Consider the following 16018-nt stretch of genomic DNA (forward strand, 5'->3'; position numbering starts at 1 on the left):
ATCATTCAGTCTTTCACCATTTATTCTGTCCCTCCATCTATCCAAACATATTCAACCATTTGCAAACCTATCCACCATATAACCTTCCATCTATCATTTCACTCATCCATCCCTCATCCATCCTTCCATCCACCCTTTCACTTATCCATCCATTATTCATCTACCCACCCTTTCACCCCATCTATCCGTACAGTCATCCATCCACTCTTCCACCCATCCATCTATTCATGCATCCATCCAGCCATTTACCCTTTTACCCATCCAGCTAGCCATCCATTCACTTACTCATCCATCCACCCAGTCACTTATCCTTCCATCCATTCACCCTTTCAGTCATTCATTCTCCCTTTCTCTCTCCATTCCCCTTTCACTTATCCATCCACCCATCCACTCATCCATTCATGAATCCATCCATTGATCCTATTACTCATCCTTCCTTTCACTCATCCATCGTTCTCTCATCCATCCACCCTTTCACTTCACTCATCTATCCATCATTTTGTCCATCTACCCCCTTTCACTCACTCATCAATCCTTACATCCACCCTATCACTCATCCATCCATCCATTCACCCTTTCACTAATCAATTCATCAATCCATCCATCCTTTCACTCATCCATCCACCCATTCACTCGCCCATCATCTACCCTTTCACTCATCCATCCTTTCACACACCCATCCACCCTTTTACCCATCCATCTACCCTTCCACCCATCCATCTATTTACCTTTTCTCTCATCCATACTTCCACTCATTCACTCATACATCCATCCTTTCTTTCATTATCTATCCATTCACCCTTTCATTCATCCTTTCAGTAATTCATCCAGCCATTCACATATTCCTTCACTTACTCACTCACCCACCTTTTCACATTATGAGCTGAGCCTTTGTCTGCAGAGTTGCAGACAGAAGAGGCGCATCAAGAACATCACCTTGCTGTAGTTCCTAAAGCAAGGGGTGGGGTGCGGTGGGGGAGAGTTCACTATGCCCCTCCCTGCACATAGGCAGTCTGAAAACGTAGAAGTCATGAGTCATGCATGATGCACAGTGCCAGGGTGTGAGGTGACTGTGACATGGTGTTGTTTCCAGGGCATAGGCTAAAAATCTGCGCTTAGCATAGTGTTCTGCCCGACTGCTATTAAGTTATTTCAGTCATTCCATCCAGATATATAATACAGCAAGTATCATTACACCAACAACAAGCCAGGACTATTGGCTTTATCAATGGTTGTTAGTTCCTTAAAATAAACAAGCATTTGCAAAGCAATATGTCTAGCATTAGGAAAGTTTGAGCTATTGGTATTGTAAATGACACATTTTTTATTTATGTGTTGGTTTTGAAAATAGCGAAATTAATAGCTTTGTCATTTACAATGCCAATAGTTATAACTTTTGCAAATGTGACACCTATAGCATTTGTAATGCAATATGTGTTGTATTTACGTGACTTACATGTATTGATATTACAAATAATAATGGCTTTTAATATTTTTTAATAATTAATACTTAAATAAAAGTTATTGTAATTTATAATGGCAATAGCTTAAACTTTTGAAAATAACTTTTGTGAAGATAATGTTCAGTGTGTTTTATTGTACCAAAATCCAAGAACAGAAGTGAAATATTAACATCTTTTTGTGACATTTGGAATAAGGCTTGAAACGTTGAGAGAACATATTTGAACCAGTTGTTGTTGAATGGTTGCACAGATTGATGCTGTGGTGGCGCTGAGTGATGCTGTGGCATTCAGTGATGCTGTGGTAGCGCATAGTGATGTTGTGGTGCCCCTGAGTGATGCTGTTGTGGTGCAGAGTGATGCTGTATGCTATGCTATGTTTTGTTTTGCTATCCTATGTTTTGTTTTGTTATGCTATGCTATGTTTTGCTATCCTATGCTTTGATTTGTTATACTATGCTGTGTTTTGTTATGCTATGCTATGTTTTGTTATGCTATGCTATGTTTTGCTACGCTATGCTTTGTTATGCTATGCTATGCTTTGTTATGCTATGCTATGTTTTGTTGTGTTGTGTTTTATTATGCTATGCTTTGTTTTGCTATGCTATGTTTTGTTATGCTATGCTATGCTATGTTTTGTTGTGTTTGGTATGCTATGCTATGTTTTGCTAAGCTATGATATGTTTTGTTTTGCTATGCTATGTTTTGTTGCGATTTGTTATGCTATGCTATGTTTTGCTACGCTATGATATGTTTTGTTTTGTTATACTATGCTTTGCTATGCTGTTTTGTAATGCCATACTATGTTTTGTTGTGTTTTGTTATGCTTTGTTATGTTATGCTATGCTATGTTTTGTTGTGTTGTGTTTTATTATGCTATGCTTTGTTTTGCTATGCCTTGTTTTGTTATGCTATGCTATGCTATGTTTTGTTGTGTTTGGTATGCTATGCTATGTTTTGCTATGCTATGATATGTTTTGTTTTGCTATGCTTTGTTTTGTTGTGATTTGTTATGCTATGCTATGTTTTGCTATGCTATGATAGGTTTTGTTTTGTTATACTATGCTTTGCTATGCTTTGTAATGCCATGCTATGTTTTGTTGTGTTTTGTTATGCTATGTTTTGTTGTGTTTGGTATGCTATGCTATGTTTTGCTATGCTATGATATGTTTTGTTTTACTATGCTATGTTTTGTTGTGATTTGTTATGCTATGCTATGTTTTGCTATGCTATATGTTTTGTTTTGTTATACTATGCTTTGCTATGCTATGTTTTGTAATGCCATGCTATGTTTTGTTGTGTTTTGTTATGTTTTGTTGTGTTTTGCTATATTTTGTTATGCTATGTTTTGTTATGCTATGCTATGTTTTGTTATGCTATGCTATGTTTTGTTGTGTTTTATTATGCTATGCTTTGTTTTGCTATGCTATGTTTTGTTATGCTATGCTATGTTTTGTTGTGTTTGGTATGCTATGCAATGCTTTGCTATGCTATATGTTTTGTTTTGCTATGCAATGTTTTGTTGTGATTTGTTATGCTATGCTATGCTTTGCTATGCTATATGTTTTGTTTTTTTATACTATGCTTTGCTATGCTATGTTTTGTAATGCCATGCTATGTTTTGTTGTGTTTTGTTATGCTATGTTTTGTTGTGTTTTGCTATGTTTTGTTATGCTATGCGATGTTTTGTTATACTATGCTATGTTTTGTTACGCTTTGTTATGTTATGCTATGCTTTGTTTTGTTATGCTATGTTTTGTTATGATATGCTATGTTTTGTTGTGTTTTGTTATGCTATGCTATGTTTTGTTATGTTATGCTATGTTGTGTTCTGCTATGTTTTGTTGTGTTTTGTTATGCTATGCTATGTTTTGTTATACTATGCTATGTTTTGTTTTGCTATGCTTTGTTATGTTATGCTCTGTTTTGTTATGCTATGCTATGCTATGTTTTGTTATGCTATGCTTTGTTGTGTTTTGCTATCCTATGCTGTGTTTTGTTATGCTATGCTATGTTTTGCTATCCTATGCTTTGTTTTGTTATGGTATGCTATGTTTTGTTATGCGATGCTATGTTTTGTTATGCTATGCTATGTGTTGCTGTGTTTTGCTATGTTTTGTTATGCTATGCTTTGTTGTGTTTTGCTATCCTATGCTGTGTTTTGTTATGCTATGCTATGTTTTGCTATGCTATGTTTTGCTATCCTGTTGTGTGTATGGTTGTGTGTGTGTGGGGTTGTGTGTGTGTGTTGGGTTGTGTGTGTGGGGTTGTGTGTGTATGTGTGAGGTGTGTGTGTGTGGGGTTGTGTGTTTGGGGTTGTGTGTGGGGTTTTGCATGTGTGTGCGGTTTTGCGTGTGTGGTTGTGTTTGTGTGTGGGGGGTTGTGTGTTTGTGTGTGTGGGGTGGTGTGAGGGGGCAGTGTGTGAGGGGGCAGTGTGTGAGTGTGCAGTGTGTGAGTGGGTTGTGTGTGTGTGGGTTGTGTGTGTGTGTGTGGTTGGGTATGTGTGTGTGGTTGGGTATGTGTGTGTGGGGTTGTGTGTGTGTGTGAATGAATGAATGAAAAGGGTACTTGTAAAAGCGCGGACTAAGCCCAAGGGCATCAAGGCGGTCTAGACAGACGGGCCTACAGGTACAGCCAGCATACATACTCAGCTTTGTTTTACAGGAAACAACCAGGTCTTGAGGGTCTTACAGAAAATAGAGTGAGCTTGCTGGCCTGAAAGGGAAACAGGGAGAGTGTTCCACACCTTTGCTGCAGCCTGTGAGAAGGCTCTTCCTCCCTATCTCATCTTTTTAAATCTAGGAACCGCAAGCAGATTTTTATTGGCTGACCTGAGATTCCTAGGGGGAGCATACCTGTGAAAAATATTCTTTAAGCCCACAGGGCCATGTCCGTAATATGCATTATGGGTGATGCATAGAGTCTTAAACAGGACTCTACGGTCCACCGGGAGCCAATGCAATCAACTGAGAGCAGAGGAGGCCGAATAACGTTTGGGAAGATAGAGTACCAGCCTCGCAGCGGCATTTTGTACCCGCTGTTGGTGGCTTAACTGGCCCTTATCTATACCCAAGTAAAGCGCATTACAGTAGTCCAGCCTGGCCAATATTAGGGCCACAACAACCTTTTTCCGGGCTTCAATGGACAGAAACTGAGAGATCTTTCTTATCACTCGGATGAGTCCAAAACAGGTAGCAACTGTTTTGGAGACCTGGCGAGACATGGAAAGGCCATCATCAAGCACTACTCCTAGATTTTTACCCTGGGAAACAGGAGTGGGACAAGTACCCAGGGAGTTGGGCCACCATTCACTTGACCAGATGTCAAAATTGTCCCCGAAGATCAGGACCTCCGTCTTCTCACCATTTAGTTTGAGGTAATTCTGAACCATCCATGAGGAGACAGCAGTCATACAGTTCTTAAAGTTATGCGCAGAATCCCTGGTCGTTTGGGTGACGGAGACCATGATCTGCGTGTCATCCGCATATGACAGCACCTCTAGTCCAAAAGATTGCACCACCCTTGCCAACGGGGCCACATAGATATTAAAAAGGGTGGGGAGCCTTGGGGCACCCCGCAGACAAGGGGTCAGAACTCTAGAGTAGAAATCGCCCAATCTAACGGTTTGAGACCGCTGACTAAGAAAAGAGGCGAGGAGGTCCAGGGCCCGGCCACTAACCCCTATGTCCTTGAGACGCTCCACCAGTCTCAAAGGAGACAGGGTGCCGAATGCGGCGGTGAGGTCAAGTAAAATAAGGAGAGTGGTATACCCTGAATCCACCTGAACACGTATATTGTCCAACACCATAGTAAGAGCCGTCTCCGTGCTGTGCGCCCGTCTGAACCCATGTTGGGACCCGTCCAGGATATTGTAGTCCCTCAGGTAGGTACTCAGATGTGAGTTCAGATGGGATTCAAGAATTTTAGCAGGGAGTGGCAGCAGGAAGATAGGGCGGAAATGTTTTAGATTTAGTGAATCTAGGGAGGGTTTTTTAAGGATGGGCCTAACCACTGCAGTTTCCAGCCTACCAGGTGTGGGGTTGTGTGTGTGTGTGGGGTTGTGTGTGTATGTGTGTGTGTGTGTGTGTGTATTTGTGGGGTTGTGTATGTGTGGGGTTGTGTGTGTGGGATTGTGTGTTTGGTTTTGCGTGTGTGTGCGGTTTTGTGTGTATGTGGTTGTGTGTTTGTGTGTGTGGGGGTGTGTGTGAGGGGGCAGTGTGTGGGGGGCAGTGTGTGAGGGGGCAGTGTGTAAGGAGGAAGTGTGTGAGGGGCAGTGTGGTGTGTGTGTGGTTGGGTATGTGTGTGTGGTTGGGTATGTGTGCGTGTGGGGTTGTGTGTGCGTGGGGTTGCGTGTGAGGGGTTGTGTGTGTGGGGTTGTGTGTGTGTGTATGTGTGTGAGGTTGTGTGTCGTTTTGCGTGTATGTGCGGTTTTGTGTGTGTGTTGGCTGTGTGTTTGTGTGTGTGGGGGTTGTGTGTGTGAGGGGGCAGTGTGTGAGGAAGCAGTGTGTGAGTGGGCAGTGTGTGATTGGGCAGTGTGTGAGTGGGTTGCGTGTGTGTGTGGGGGTATGCGTGTGTGGGGGGGGTTGTATGTGTGTGGGGTTGTGTGTGTGGGTGTGTGTGTGGGGTTGTGTGTGAGTGTGGGGTTTTGTGTCTGTGTGGTTGTGTCTTTGTGTGTGGGGGTTGTGTGTGTGTGACGGGGCAGTGTGTGAGGGGGCAGTGTGTGAGGGGGCAGTTTGTGAGGGGGCTGTGTGTGAGTGGGTTGTGGGTGTGTGTGAGTGTGTGTGTGTGGGGTTGTGTGTGTGTGTGGGGAGTTGTGTGTGTGTGGGGTTGTGTGTGTGTTGGGGTGTGTGGGGTTGTGTGTGAGAGGGGGTTTGCATGTGTGTGGTTTTGTGTGTGTGTGGTTGTGTCTTTGTGTGTGTGGGGGGTTGTGTGTGAGGGGGCAGAGTGTGAGGGGCTGTGTGTGTGAGGGGGCTGTGTGTGTGAGGGGGCAGTGTGTGAGTGGGCAGTGAGTGAGTGGGCAGTGTGTGAGTGGACAGTGTGTGAGGGGGCAGTGTGTGAGAGGGCAGTGTGTGAGAGGGCAGTGTGTGAGAGGGCAGTGTGTGAGGGAGCAGTGTGTGAGGGAGCAGTGTGTGAGTGCGCAGTGTGTGAGGGGGCAGTAGTTGAAAGCAAGCTGGATGGAAGGGTGAAAAGTTCGCCAGGTAAAAAGGTGAATAGATGGAACGACAGAAGAATGGACAGAATGGACAGATGGGAAACAGTAAACGAGAGGATATATATATATACTAGCAGCCTGTCCCGACGTTGTCCGGGTATGAATTGCTGTTTTGTAGGATTTTGTTTTGATAGCATTTCTTATCTGTGACAGGCCTGTGAAACGCTCCGATTCACAGTGCACTGCTGATGCACTCAAGAGTGCGCGTTCAGTAGTGTGTGAACTCGAGTTTCCCTACTTTAGTTTTCCTTGCAATATTATATAGCGCGAACTCGACAACATGGCATGAGCACAATTTACATTACAGAAGAACACGTTCATTTGTGGTAGACACGGGGAGACAAAGCGATTTGCCTGGAATCACAGGATGTTGAGCTGATGCCGAGATTCGAACGTAGCTCCCCATTTCTAAAGTTCGCAATTCTAGAACTTGTGGCAGGAGGTGTGTCTAAAAGTGTATGTGGGTGCTGGCCATCAATGAGAGAGACCTGTGCATTTTTCAGGTCGGTGGTGAATAAATATGGAGTATGTTGCTGGAGATGTGGGCCGCTGTGCCACCAATGTACTTACCGGGGGAGGGTAAACACCAATTATTCCGCAACGTTCTTTCCGCATACCATCACTCCGCATACTTTCATTATGAAAGTACCATGACTCCGCAACGCCATTATAACGCATGGCATTACATTTTATATGCTTTTACCACGCATACATTTACAACGAAATTCGTTGTAAATGCATGAATGGTAAAAGCATGGTTTTTAAATTGTTTGGATAAGGTAAGTATGGATATAGGGGTATATGTATTGGGGTACTGAGGTATATGTTTTGGGGTGTTTGGGTATTTTAAGGGTTCAGATATAGTTTTGGGTTATGGGGTACAGGGGTATTTTTAAGGTTCAGGGCTAGGTTTGGGTTTTGGGGTATAGGGGTATTTTTAGGGTTCAGGGGTAGGTTTGGGTTTTGGGGTACAGGGGTATTTTAAGGGTTCAGGGCTAGGTTTGGGTTTTGGGGTACAGGGGTATTTTTAGGGTTCAGGCTAGGTTTGGGTTTTGGGGTACAGGGGTATTTTAGGGTTTAGGGGTAGGTTTTGGGGTACAGGGTTATTTTTATGGTTCAGGGCTAGGTTTGGGTTTTGGGGTACAGGGGTATTTTTCGGATTAAGGGTAGGTTTGGGTTTTGGGGTACAGGGGTATTTTAAGAGTTCAGGGCTAGGTTTGGGTTTTGGGGTACAGGGGTATTTTAGGGATCAGGGGTAGGTTTGGGCTTTGGGTTACAGGGGTATTTTTAGGGTTCAGGGCTAGGTTTGGGTTTTGGGGTATAGGAGTATTTTTAGGGTTCAGCGGTAGGTTTGAGTTTTCGGGTACAGGGGTATTTTAAGGGTTCAGGGCTAGGTTTGGGTTTTGGGGTATAGGAGTATGTTTAGGGTTCAGCTGTAGGTTTGGGTTTTCGGGTACACGATAAAAGACATGGCATGAAGGGCCCCAGCGTTTGTCACGCCCCCAGCACACGCCCACAGCACAACGCAGACACGCCCACAAGGGACTAATTTGCTGGCACGGTTCTTTTACCTTTTAAATGTATATGGTGGGCGTCTGCATAGCCTATGTCCTTCTGCTGCAACTGCCCTTTCCAACGCTGTATTGGGTGTTGTGATTGATGCTGTACTTTTTGAGTTTACCAGCCTCAAAGGTTTAGGCTGTCTCTTTATATTATTAGTATGGATGAAAGGATGAATGAACGGAGGAATGAAAAGGGTTCTATGGGGCAGCGGGTGGGCTGATAGAAATGTGAAACAATGGCAAATAGATTAATAGAGGAGAGGGTGAAAACATTGATGGATGAAAGGAGTGACAGACTTGCTCGCATTCCACACTCGGTAATATTAGTGTTTCAAGTGGGCTGGGATTTTTATTTTCTGACTGGTGCCCTTTGTAGCTTTCATTTACAGACACGAGCATGCACAAATGTTGCATTGAAGCATGCACTTACCAGAATGATATGCTGTCTGAAAAACGTATCGTGGCACAACAGCTTGTAAATAGCTAACACTGTTAGGAAATGCAATATTAAGGAAAGTATGTGAAATATAAATATGAATGACATAGGTTACCTTAACCTTTTTTACACGCACTGTGGTAAATATTTGATTTACCGTCCTAATTTCTATGCAGGTAAGTACTTAATCAATAATAACTCAATCGGAAAGAAAGAGGCAGAGTCCGTGGTGTTAGAGTTCTTAGGGGTTTTATTCCTTAAAAAGGAATGGTCAAGACCGGATATCTTGTTCCTGCCACCACTGGGGTGCAGGAAGGGATAGAGCAATATTTTATTGACAATACATAGCTTATATACTTAAATCGTACAGTAGAAACCAATACAGTAGGCGTAACAGCTGAGAGAAGCAAGATAAGAGCACACACGTGGTAATGATACGTAATTAGAAGGCGTGAGCTAGGCGTGAACATAGAGGTGTGTGCTAGAAACGTCACAGGTAGGTGTCACAAAGCAGAATGTTGCAATGTCAGCAGAAATCTGAGGCCTGGATGCGCGCGCAGCTGCATGACGTGTGATTAACGTGAAACCAGAGGGTGCAGGGGACTTGACATTTACACTGGCGGAAAGAGACAGAAGTCTGGCATGTCAGATCAACTCGTACTCTATCATATCTGATATCTGATGTTTGGGAACCATATTATCTAAACGGAAAAGGTCTCTGGGGCAGAAGCTATTCTATACTGACTGTGAGTGCGTGTATAAGCGCCTAAGTGTCTACATGAGAATGCGAGGGGCATGGGCCTACCATGGTAACAGAGGCTATGAATTACTTGCACGGAGACAGTGAGGCCGGGCCCTTTGCTCTGCAGCTGGGGGGATGTTTACTTAAACTAGTAGGCAGGAATGTATTTTCGAGGAGCGGAACAGATAATTCGAAGGTTGAAGTCAGTCTTGGCAGGCAGCGGGCTGAGCTAAGCGCCATGAGCCGCACAGGGAGTAAGGCAGAGGTCACGGGTACAGAGGCAGCCTGGGCTGAGGCTTTCAGAGTCAGAAGGCAGGAAAAAGGCTCGATGGCAGAATTCAGGGCCTACTTCGCCAGAGCTGAAAAACGTGCAAAGTACACCATAAAAAGACGTTGGCATAGCATACTTAGAAACGGAATATTCAACCCATTCAGGGTGGGTCTGAAAGAGGACATGTTAACGTTGGACGCAAATGTATTTGCGTCTTCATAGCTGGCACAGGAGGGAAGTTACATGCACTTTAAGCGGGTACATGGAGACGGTGGGGTACACGTTAGGGAACATAACTTGACCATAAAATTTATATTTCCTCAGCACTTTAAACAAAAGTCTAAACCAGACAAAGTCGAAAGACGGAATCACCTTTATTCCTCCACTGTAATAAGCTTGAATGAAAACAAAAAAAACAAGCCATGTGTTATCTTGGGCTAATCAGTTTGACAACTCCCTCATATCTCAGTGACTTTGGTAGCGCCAATATGGTCCTGCGAACTATATATGTAAAATTGTACATTACCTTAACAGTGAATCTATATTCGGGTAAGCTCTGGTGGATATAAAAAAGTTCCTAGTTTTATAAAAGAGGCCCTTGGTAATAAAAGGGATACCATCGCCTGAGGGTTCATTTCCAGCAGAGAGGTGTCAGGGGGGTGATGTGCTCCCTGAGTGGAAGGGACCTCTGCTGGGGAGGAATTACTGTTCTGTGCAGCCGACATCCCTGCGCGGGAAGGGCGTAGCAGCACGTGCTTGTCATACAGCAGAAACAAGCGGATGACACGAAGCAAGTCATTCAAGAGCGATGTCTGCAGCGTCAGGGACTGGGGGTGAGCATCACGGCTCGGAACCCTGAGGGAGGCGGGATAATAGCAGGCGTAGGTAGGGGCTTCAAGGAGAACAGCCGGTGGAGAGAATTCGGGATGGGGTGGGAGCAACCGTATCAGGAAAAGAGGGGAAGAGAATGGGCAGAGTAAGCCTGATGGGACGAGGGGAGGGCACACGAGCCAGGTGGGGGAAGGGGAAGAGAGGTGAGCAGAAGGAGGTGGGACCGGGGGAGAGACATTGTTGGGTGACTGAGAGATGGGACTGGTTGAAAAACGGTCTGAGACGGAAGAGAAGAGGCACAGAACGTAGGGGAAGAGTGGAGTGGATAGGAAGAGGAGCGCGCAAACAGGGAGATGACACGAGTGGTGACAGAGAGGACACAGTGATGAAAGGAGGTGGGGTGATGAGCAAATTAAGAGGGATGAGGGAGCAGGTAAAATGAGGGTGCGAAACGGGAGTCAGTAGTGAAGCTGGAGAAAACAAGCTCTCAGCATTTTGTGGCGGGGGAGCGGCTTCCTTTGAAGTCTGATGGGAGGGCGGGGGAGCGGCTTCCTTTGAAGTCTGATGCCGAGGCTCAGACAAATGGTGTGTGATGTGGCTGGCGATGTGCACGCGCCAGACTCACATTAACTGTACCTAATCCGCAGTTTGGGTACACTTTTAAAAGCCTTACTATAATCTCGCCAAACAAGCATTGCTAAAGCAATGCCTGAGGCTCGACCTAATAAAAAGCAGCAACCATGGCGTTGCTGAATACTTTAGTTCTAAAATGACAAGACAGTGAAAGAACAAAAACCCGTTCTTTTTAACTTGTTTTACAGGCTTCTTTAAATAAACTGTTCTCTAACGTTGCAACATGGGCGTTTTACCTTTTATCTCACAGAATGCCCTGCTGTACACTGAAAAGTCTCAATAAAGTACTCAAATTAATCAACGCGCATTCCGGAAGTATTGAGCAAGTCGGAGACATGGCGAGGCGCGGTGGCGGTTTGTGATGTTCCATGAACATGGTGAGAACTGTTTTGTGTTTTCGTTTCAGATTATTATAGGTGTTACATTAGTGGGCAAGCGTTTTAACTACGCGGTATCCAATTACTTTGCAGCATACGGTTAGACTTCACTGAACACAACTAGGATATAACTTTAGATCGAGCATGATTCTTCAAATATACTACGGTGAGATTCTTTCTTACGTTTATGTAAATGGATCAATGGGAGGTTTTCTCGCAGTGTTCAGATCTTTATGGCTGATAGTTTTTACATTTAGGATACATTCTTCGAGAACGTTTTTAAACACACACAGAGGCAGCCGCTTTGGACTTCTTGCAGACGGGTAAGGAAGGGTCTTATTATCCTGGATTCTAGTTGTCGGATTTAGATGTTCTTTGACATTCACTATGATTGTTACTATATTTGTTTACAGTTATACATCTGGCAGTGGTTGGAGGGTAAGAATTCCCTCTGTTTGGAACACTTTTTACTTTTACTTTTGCCAGTTTTATTTATTGGTCTCCGCTGGTCATTTTTCTCCACTCGGTATGGACTGTCACGTTTAGAAAGAGTTGGAAGACCTGGGGGGGTTTATTTTTTATGCACTAACAGTACTGATGCATGTGTATAAAATATTGGTGCATTACACCATTTAAGCACACACTGTTGCTTTCAACAGGAGCCAAACTTTCTATTCACATTGTGTTGCACTGGTTTTTCAGCACCTATTTCCACTTCATTTCACAACCTGTTAGAGTGCAAATTCTATTTTACTATATTGTAATTTGCATTGTGTTTCACACATTGCAACCGCATTGTGTTGTAGGTGTCCTACGGAGGATGCAGTTGAACAATCAAAACCTTGGGCGTGGCTTGGCCGGCGATCATGGCGGTCGTTTAGAGCTTGAGCTCCGACCAGCCTAACCATATCCTGACTCCTGATCCTTGCCCTGGGCATCCGATAGAGCTCCGTGCCACGGGATATTGTTGCTGGACCTGTGGGCCATGATCGGAGCCGTGCACAGCCGGGAAGGGGCCACGGGGACGCCGCTGTGACTCCGAATCTCTGCTGGGACCATGTGACCTGGCAAGGCCCGAGAGACCGGGGCCTCAATTTTGGCGTTGCCCAGGCCGGGCGGAGCAGTCAGCGGCAGTTGGGTGTGCGGTGCCGGGCCGGAGCTCAGCTGGGGGACTTTGCTGTCAGACCTGCGGGCTGTGGCTGCAGCCGTGGACAGCTGAGAGGTGGATCAGGGGACGACGAGGCGGATTGGCAGAGCTGCGGGCCGGGGAGATCTGGCGAGGCCCAAGAGGCCGGGCCTCACGTTTGGTGACGTCCGGACTGGGTGCTGTAGTCGGCGGCAGCGGGGAGTGCGGCGCTGGGCCGGAGCTCAGCTGGGGGCCTGGACAATCGGTGCCCCCCCCCCCCCTGCGCCTCATAGTGGTTACTCCTTTTGCCCTGGACGAGGCGATCTACTGGGAACTGTTGGGGAGGACATTGGAAGGGTCCCCTCAGAGAAATGGTCGCCATCTTGGGTCGCCTTGCCTGCGGTGGTGCTGCTTGGCCGGGTGACGGCGGCGAGCGGCGGAGGACCCCCTGAGGGAGTGGTGTGTGTTCCTGGCCGGCCCCTGCCATCGGGAGCCGGGCGACGCAGGGTGGACCCCACACGGCGGAGATCCGCGCTGCTGGGCGGAAGGACTTGGTCGCGCCCGACATCACGCAGGGGGCGCTGTACTGTCCGGCAGAGCCATTGTGGCAGGTGGTGAGTGGGGTGCGTCAGGGGACCCAGGGCTTCGAGGGCTAGATCGGGCCCCGGTGGGGAGGACAGGAGACGCCCTGCACCGAAGGGGGCAATATGCGGAGAGGCCCCTGATGCGACCTCCACATAGCCCATAGCTGGTTCTCGGGAGGGGGCGAGCCCCGGCCCATGGACTGCAACATCAGAGTTCCTGTGCGTTGAGGAGTGAGAGCCGGTGACTCCGAGTGTGGCCCCCGCAGCTGGCAGCCCGCTGTAGTGGTCTGCATACGCCATTATAGGTTTCCACCCCATGCCCTCAGAGACCCTATACACGGAGGTCACCCTGCCCCGAAGAGACATGACGCGAGGTGGGGCCGGTGGGGGCCAAGGCAAGCAGAGGCCGATGGACAAGTTTATGGAGGCGGCGGGCCCCGGGGGCTCCCAGACGTCGGCGCCTGATAACACTGCGCTGTTGGCAGCAATCACGCAGTAAAGAGATATGCTAGACGCCAAAATAGGCGCGGTTGGGGCTGACGTCACCCTGCTCAGGCAGGATCTGCGGAACGCTGTAGAACGGATTGGGGGCGCTGAGATCCGCATCTCGTAGGTCGAAGGCGATGTCACTGTCCTGAAGAAGAAGGTTGCGGCCATGGAAAAGGTCCAGAAGGGTTTGGCCACGAGGATGGAAGACGCAGAAGGGCGCGCTCGGAGGAACAACCTCCGTTTCGTTGGCCTTCCGGAGGGCTGCGAAGGGGACAAGATAGATAGCTTTCTGGCCCAGTGGCTGGAGGGCTGGATTCCGTAAGACACGCTATCCCGCTGCTATGTGGTGGAAAGGGCCCATCGGGCGCTAATGCCGAAACCTCCGGTGGGAGCGCGCCCGCGACAGATCATAGCACGGTTTTTGAATTATTTTGACAGAGACATTATACTGCGGCAAGCGAGACTTAAGGACACGCTCACCTGTGACAATTCCAACATCCTCATATTCCCCGACTACACGAAGATGGCACAGCAACAGCGTCAATCATTCCTGGCGGCCAAGGCTCGTCTTCGTGGACTCCAGCTTCAGTACGCTCTGCTCTACCCGGCCCGGCTGCGGGTGATCTACCAGTCCCGCACTCTGTTTTTCGACACCCCGGAGGAGGTCTTCCAGTGGACGGACGAAACAGTGAAGATACGAGTTAACACGGCTAGAGATGGGGAATCGGATTCTTCTTCCAGTGGCATCGCCCAGGGGGGCCTCAGGAGTCAACGTCTGCGTCGCCGATGATCACACTCGAGCAGGGGCTGGCGTTCTGGTTCGGCTGCCCGCCAAGATATCCTTTCACAAGGACAGCAGACTAATGCTTCGTGATTCTGGTGGGACTCATGCCATTCTTTGTGGTTTGTGCGGTGTTGATGCTCAGGTGCACTATGGTGTTGGGCTGGGACCCTGCCCCAACTAGGATGGGAGGGTGGGAATGACAGCCTGGTTCCTATGGGTTGTTACGCAGGGATCCCTTGGAGGACGTGGTTCTGGTCCTCCCGTTGGGGAGCGGGTCATGGTCTGCCCGCGACAGGTGCTTCCATGTTTGGGAGGTACGGGGAGGGGGGTGGGTCTGGGAGTTGGGGATGGGGGAGTTGGGGGGAGGGTTTGCGCACGCTGAGTTGCTCCTTACTTGTTATGTATTGCACCTGATGTGCCAGGTAGACTCACGGTCTATTCATGCTGTATTGTCCCGATGTCTGTCAGGGGTGGAGGGGGGGGGGGGAGATAGGCCCCGGCTCGCTGCAAGACTTAAGTTGGAATGTAAGGGGTATGCTCGACAAGGTGAAGCGGGGTGCGGTCTTTCAGTACGTTAAGAGAGTGGGGGTGGACGTCCTACTCTTGCAGGAAACCCATCTCTTAGGCACAAAGGCACAGTGTCTTCAGCGAGCAGGCTACACACATGCGTTCCAGGCGGGCTTCACGAGGGGCTCCAGGGGAGTGGTGGTTCTTATACATCGTAGGGTGCCTTATGTGCACAACCGCATCTGGTCAGACTCACAGGGTAGGTACATCTTCCTGCAGGGGGAAAATTGGTGGCGACAGAGTGCTTCTTGGGAGTGTGTATGCTCCTCCACCGCTACAGTGGTCATTGGTGGAGAGGCTGTTGTCCATTTGGGGTGCCGTGCCCCATGCCTTGTCTATAGTTGGGGGGATTGTAATGAGGTGATGGACAGGAGCAGTGATAGGTGGCGTAGTGCGACAGCGACCCTGGCTCCTGGGGGGGGAGGGTCCTGCTCCGGGGGGGTCCCTACCACCAAGTTGCAGGCGCTAGCGCCAGGGCTTGATTGGGTGGACACCTGGCGATATAGATACGGGGCGCGGAGGGACTACACGTACTTTGCTGCGGCTCGAGACTCATTTTCCAGATTGGATTACATTTTCCTTCCATGGGCGCAGGCTCATAGGGTGCTGTCGGCGGAGATTCTACCGCAGGCGCTTTCGGATCATTCGCCGGTGACGGTCACGCTTAACGTGGGCCCGGCCACGCGCCCCTTTCGGTGGCGATTGTCGGCCTGGAATCTGACACAGGAAGCATATAGGGCGCACATGACTGTTGAAATAGACCAATATTTGACCACTAACACGGGTTCAGTGGCGTATCCGACTACTCTGTGGGAGGTCATGAAACCGACGCTGAGAGGCGTGGATATCTCTTGGTGCGCAGCGGCCCGACGGGGGAAACGGAAAGATCTGGTGTGGCGCGAGGCGGGCCTGGAGGCCTTAGAGCGCAGGAGTCGAGAGGCCGG

At 47.9% G+C, this 16018-nt stretch overlaps 1 protein-coding gene across 4 annotated transcripts in view; it reads right to left on the reverse strand.

Moving 5' to 3' along the window:
• Nucleotides 1–16018, reverse strand: part of LOC147706778 (uncharacterized) — a 475050-nt gene that overhangs the window by 144978 nt on the left and 314054 nt on the right. The window lies entirely within an intron of this gene.

Source organism: Lissotriton vulgaris, chromosome 6 (genome assembly GCF_964263255.1).
Source record: "Lissotriton vulgaris chromosome 6, aLisVul1.2, whole genome shotgun sequence".
NCBI classification, from domain to species: domain Eukaryota; kingdom Metazoa; phylum Chordata; class Amphibia; order Caudata; family Salamandridae; genus Lissotriton; species Lissotriton vulgaris.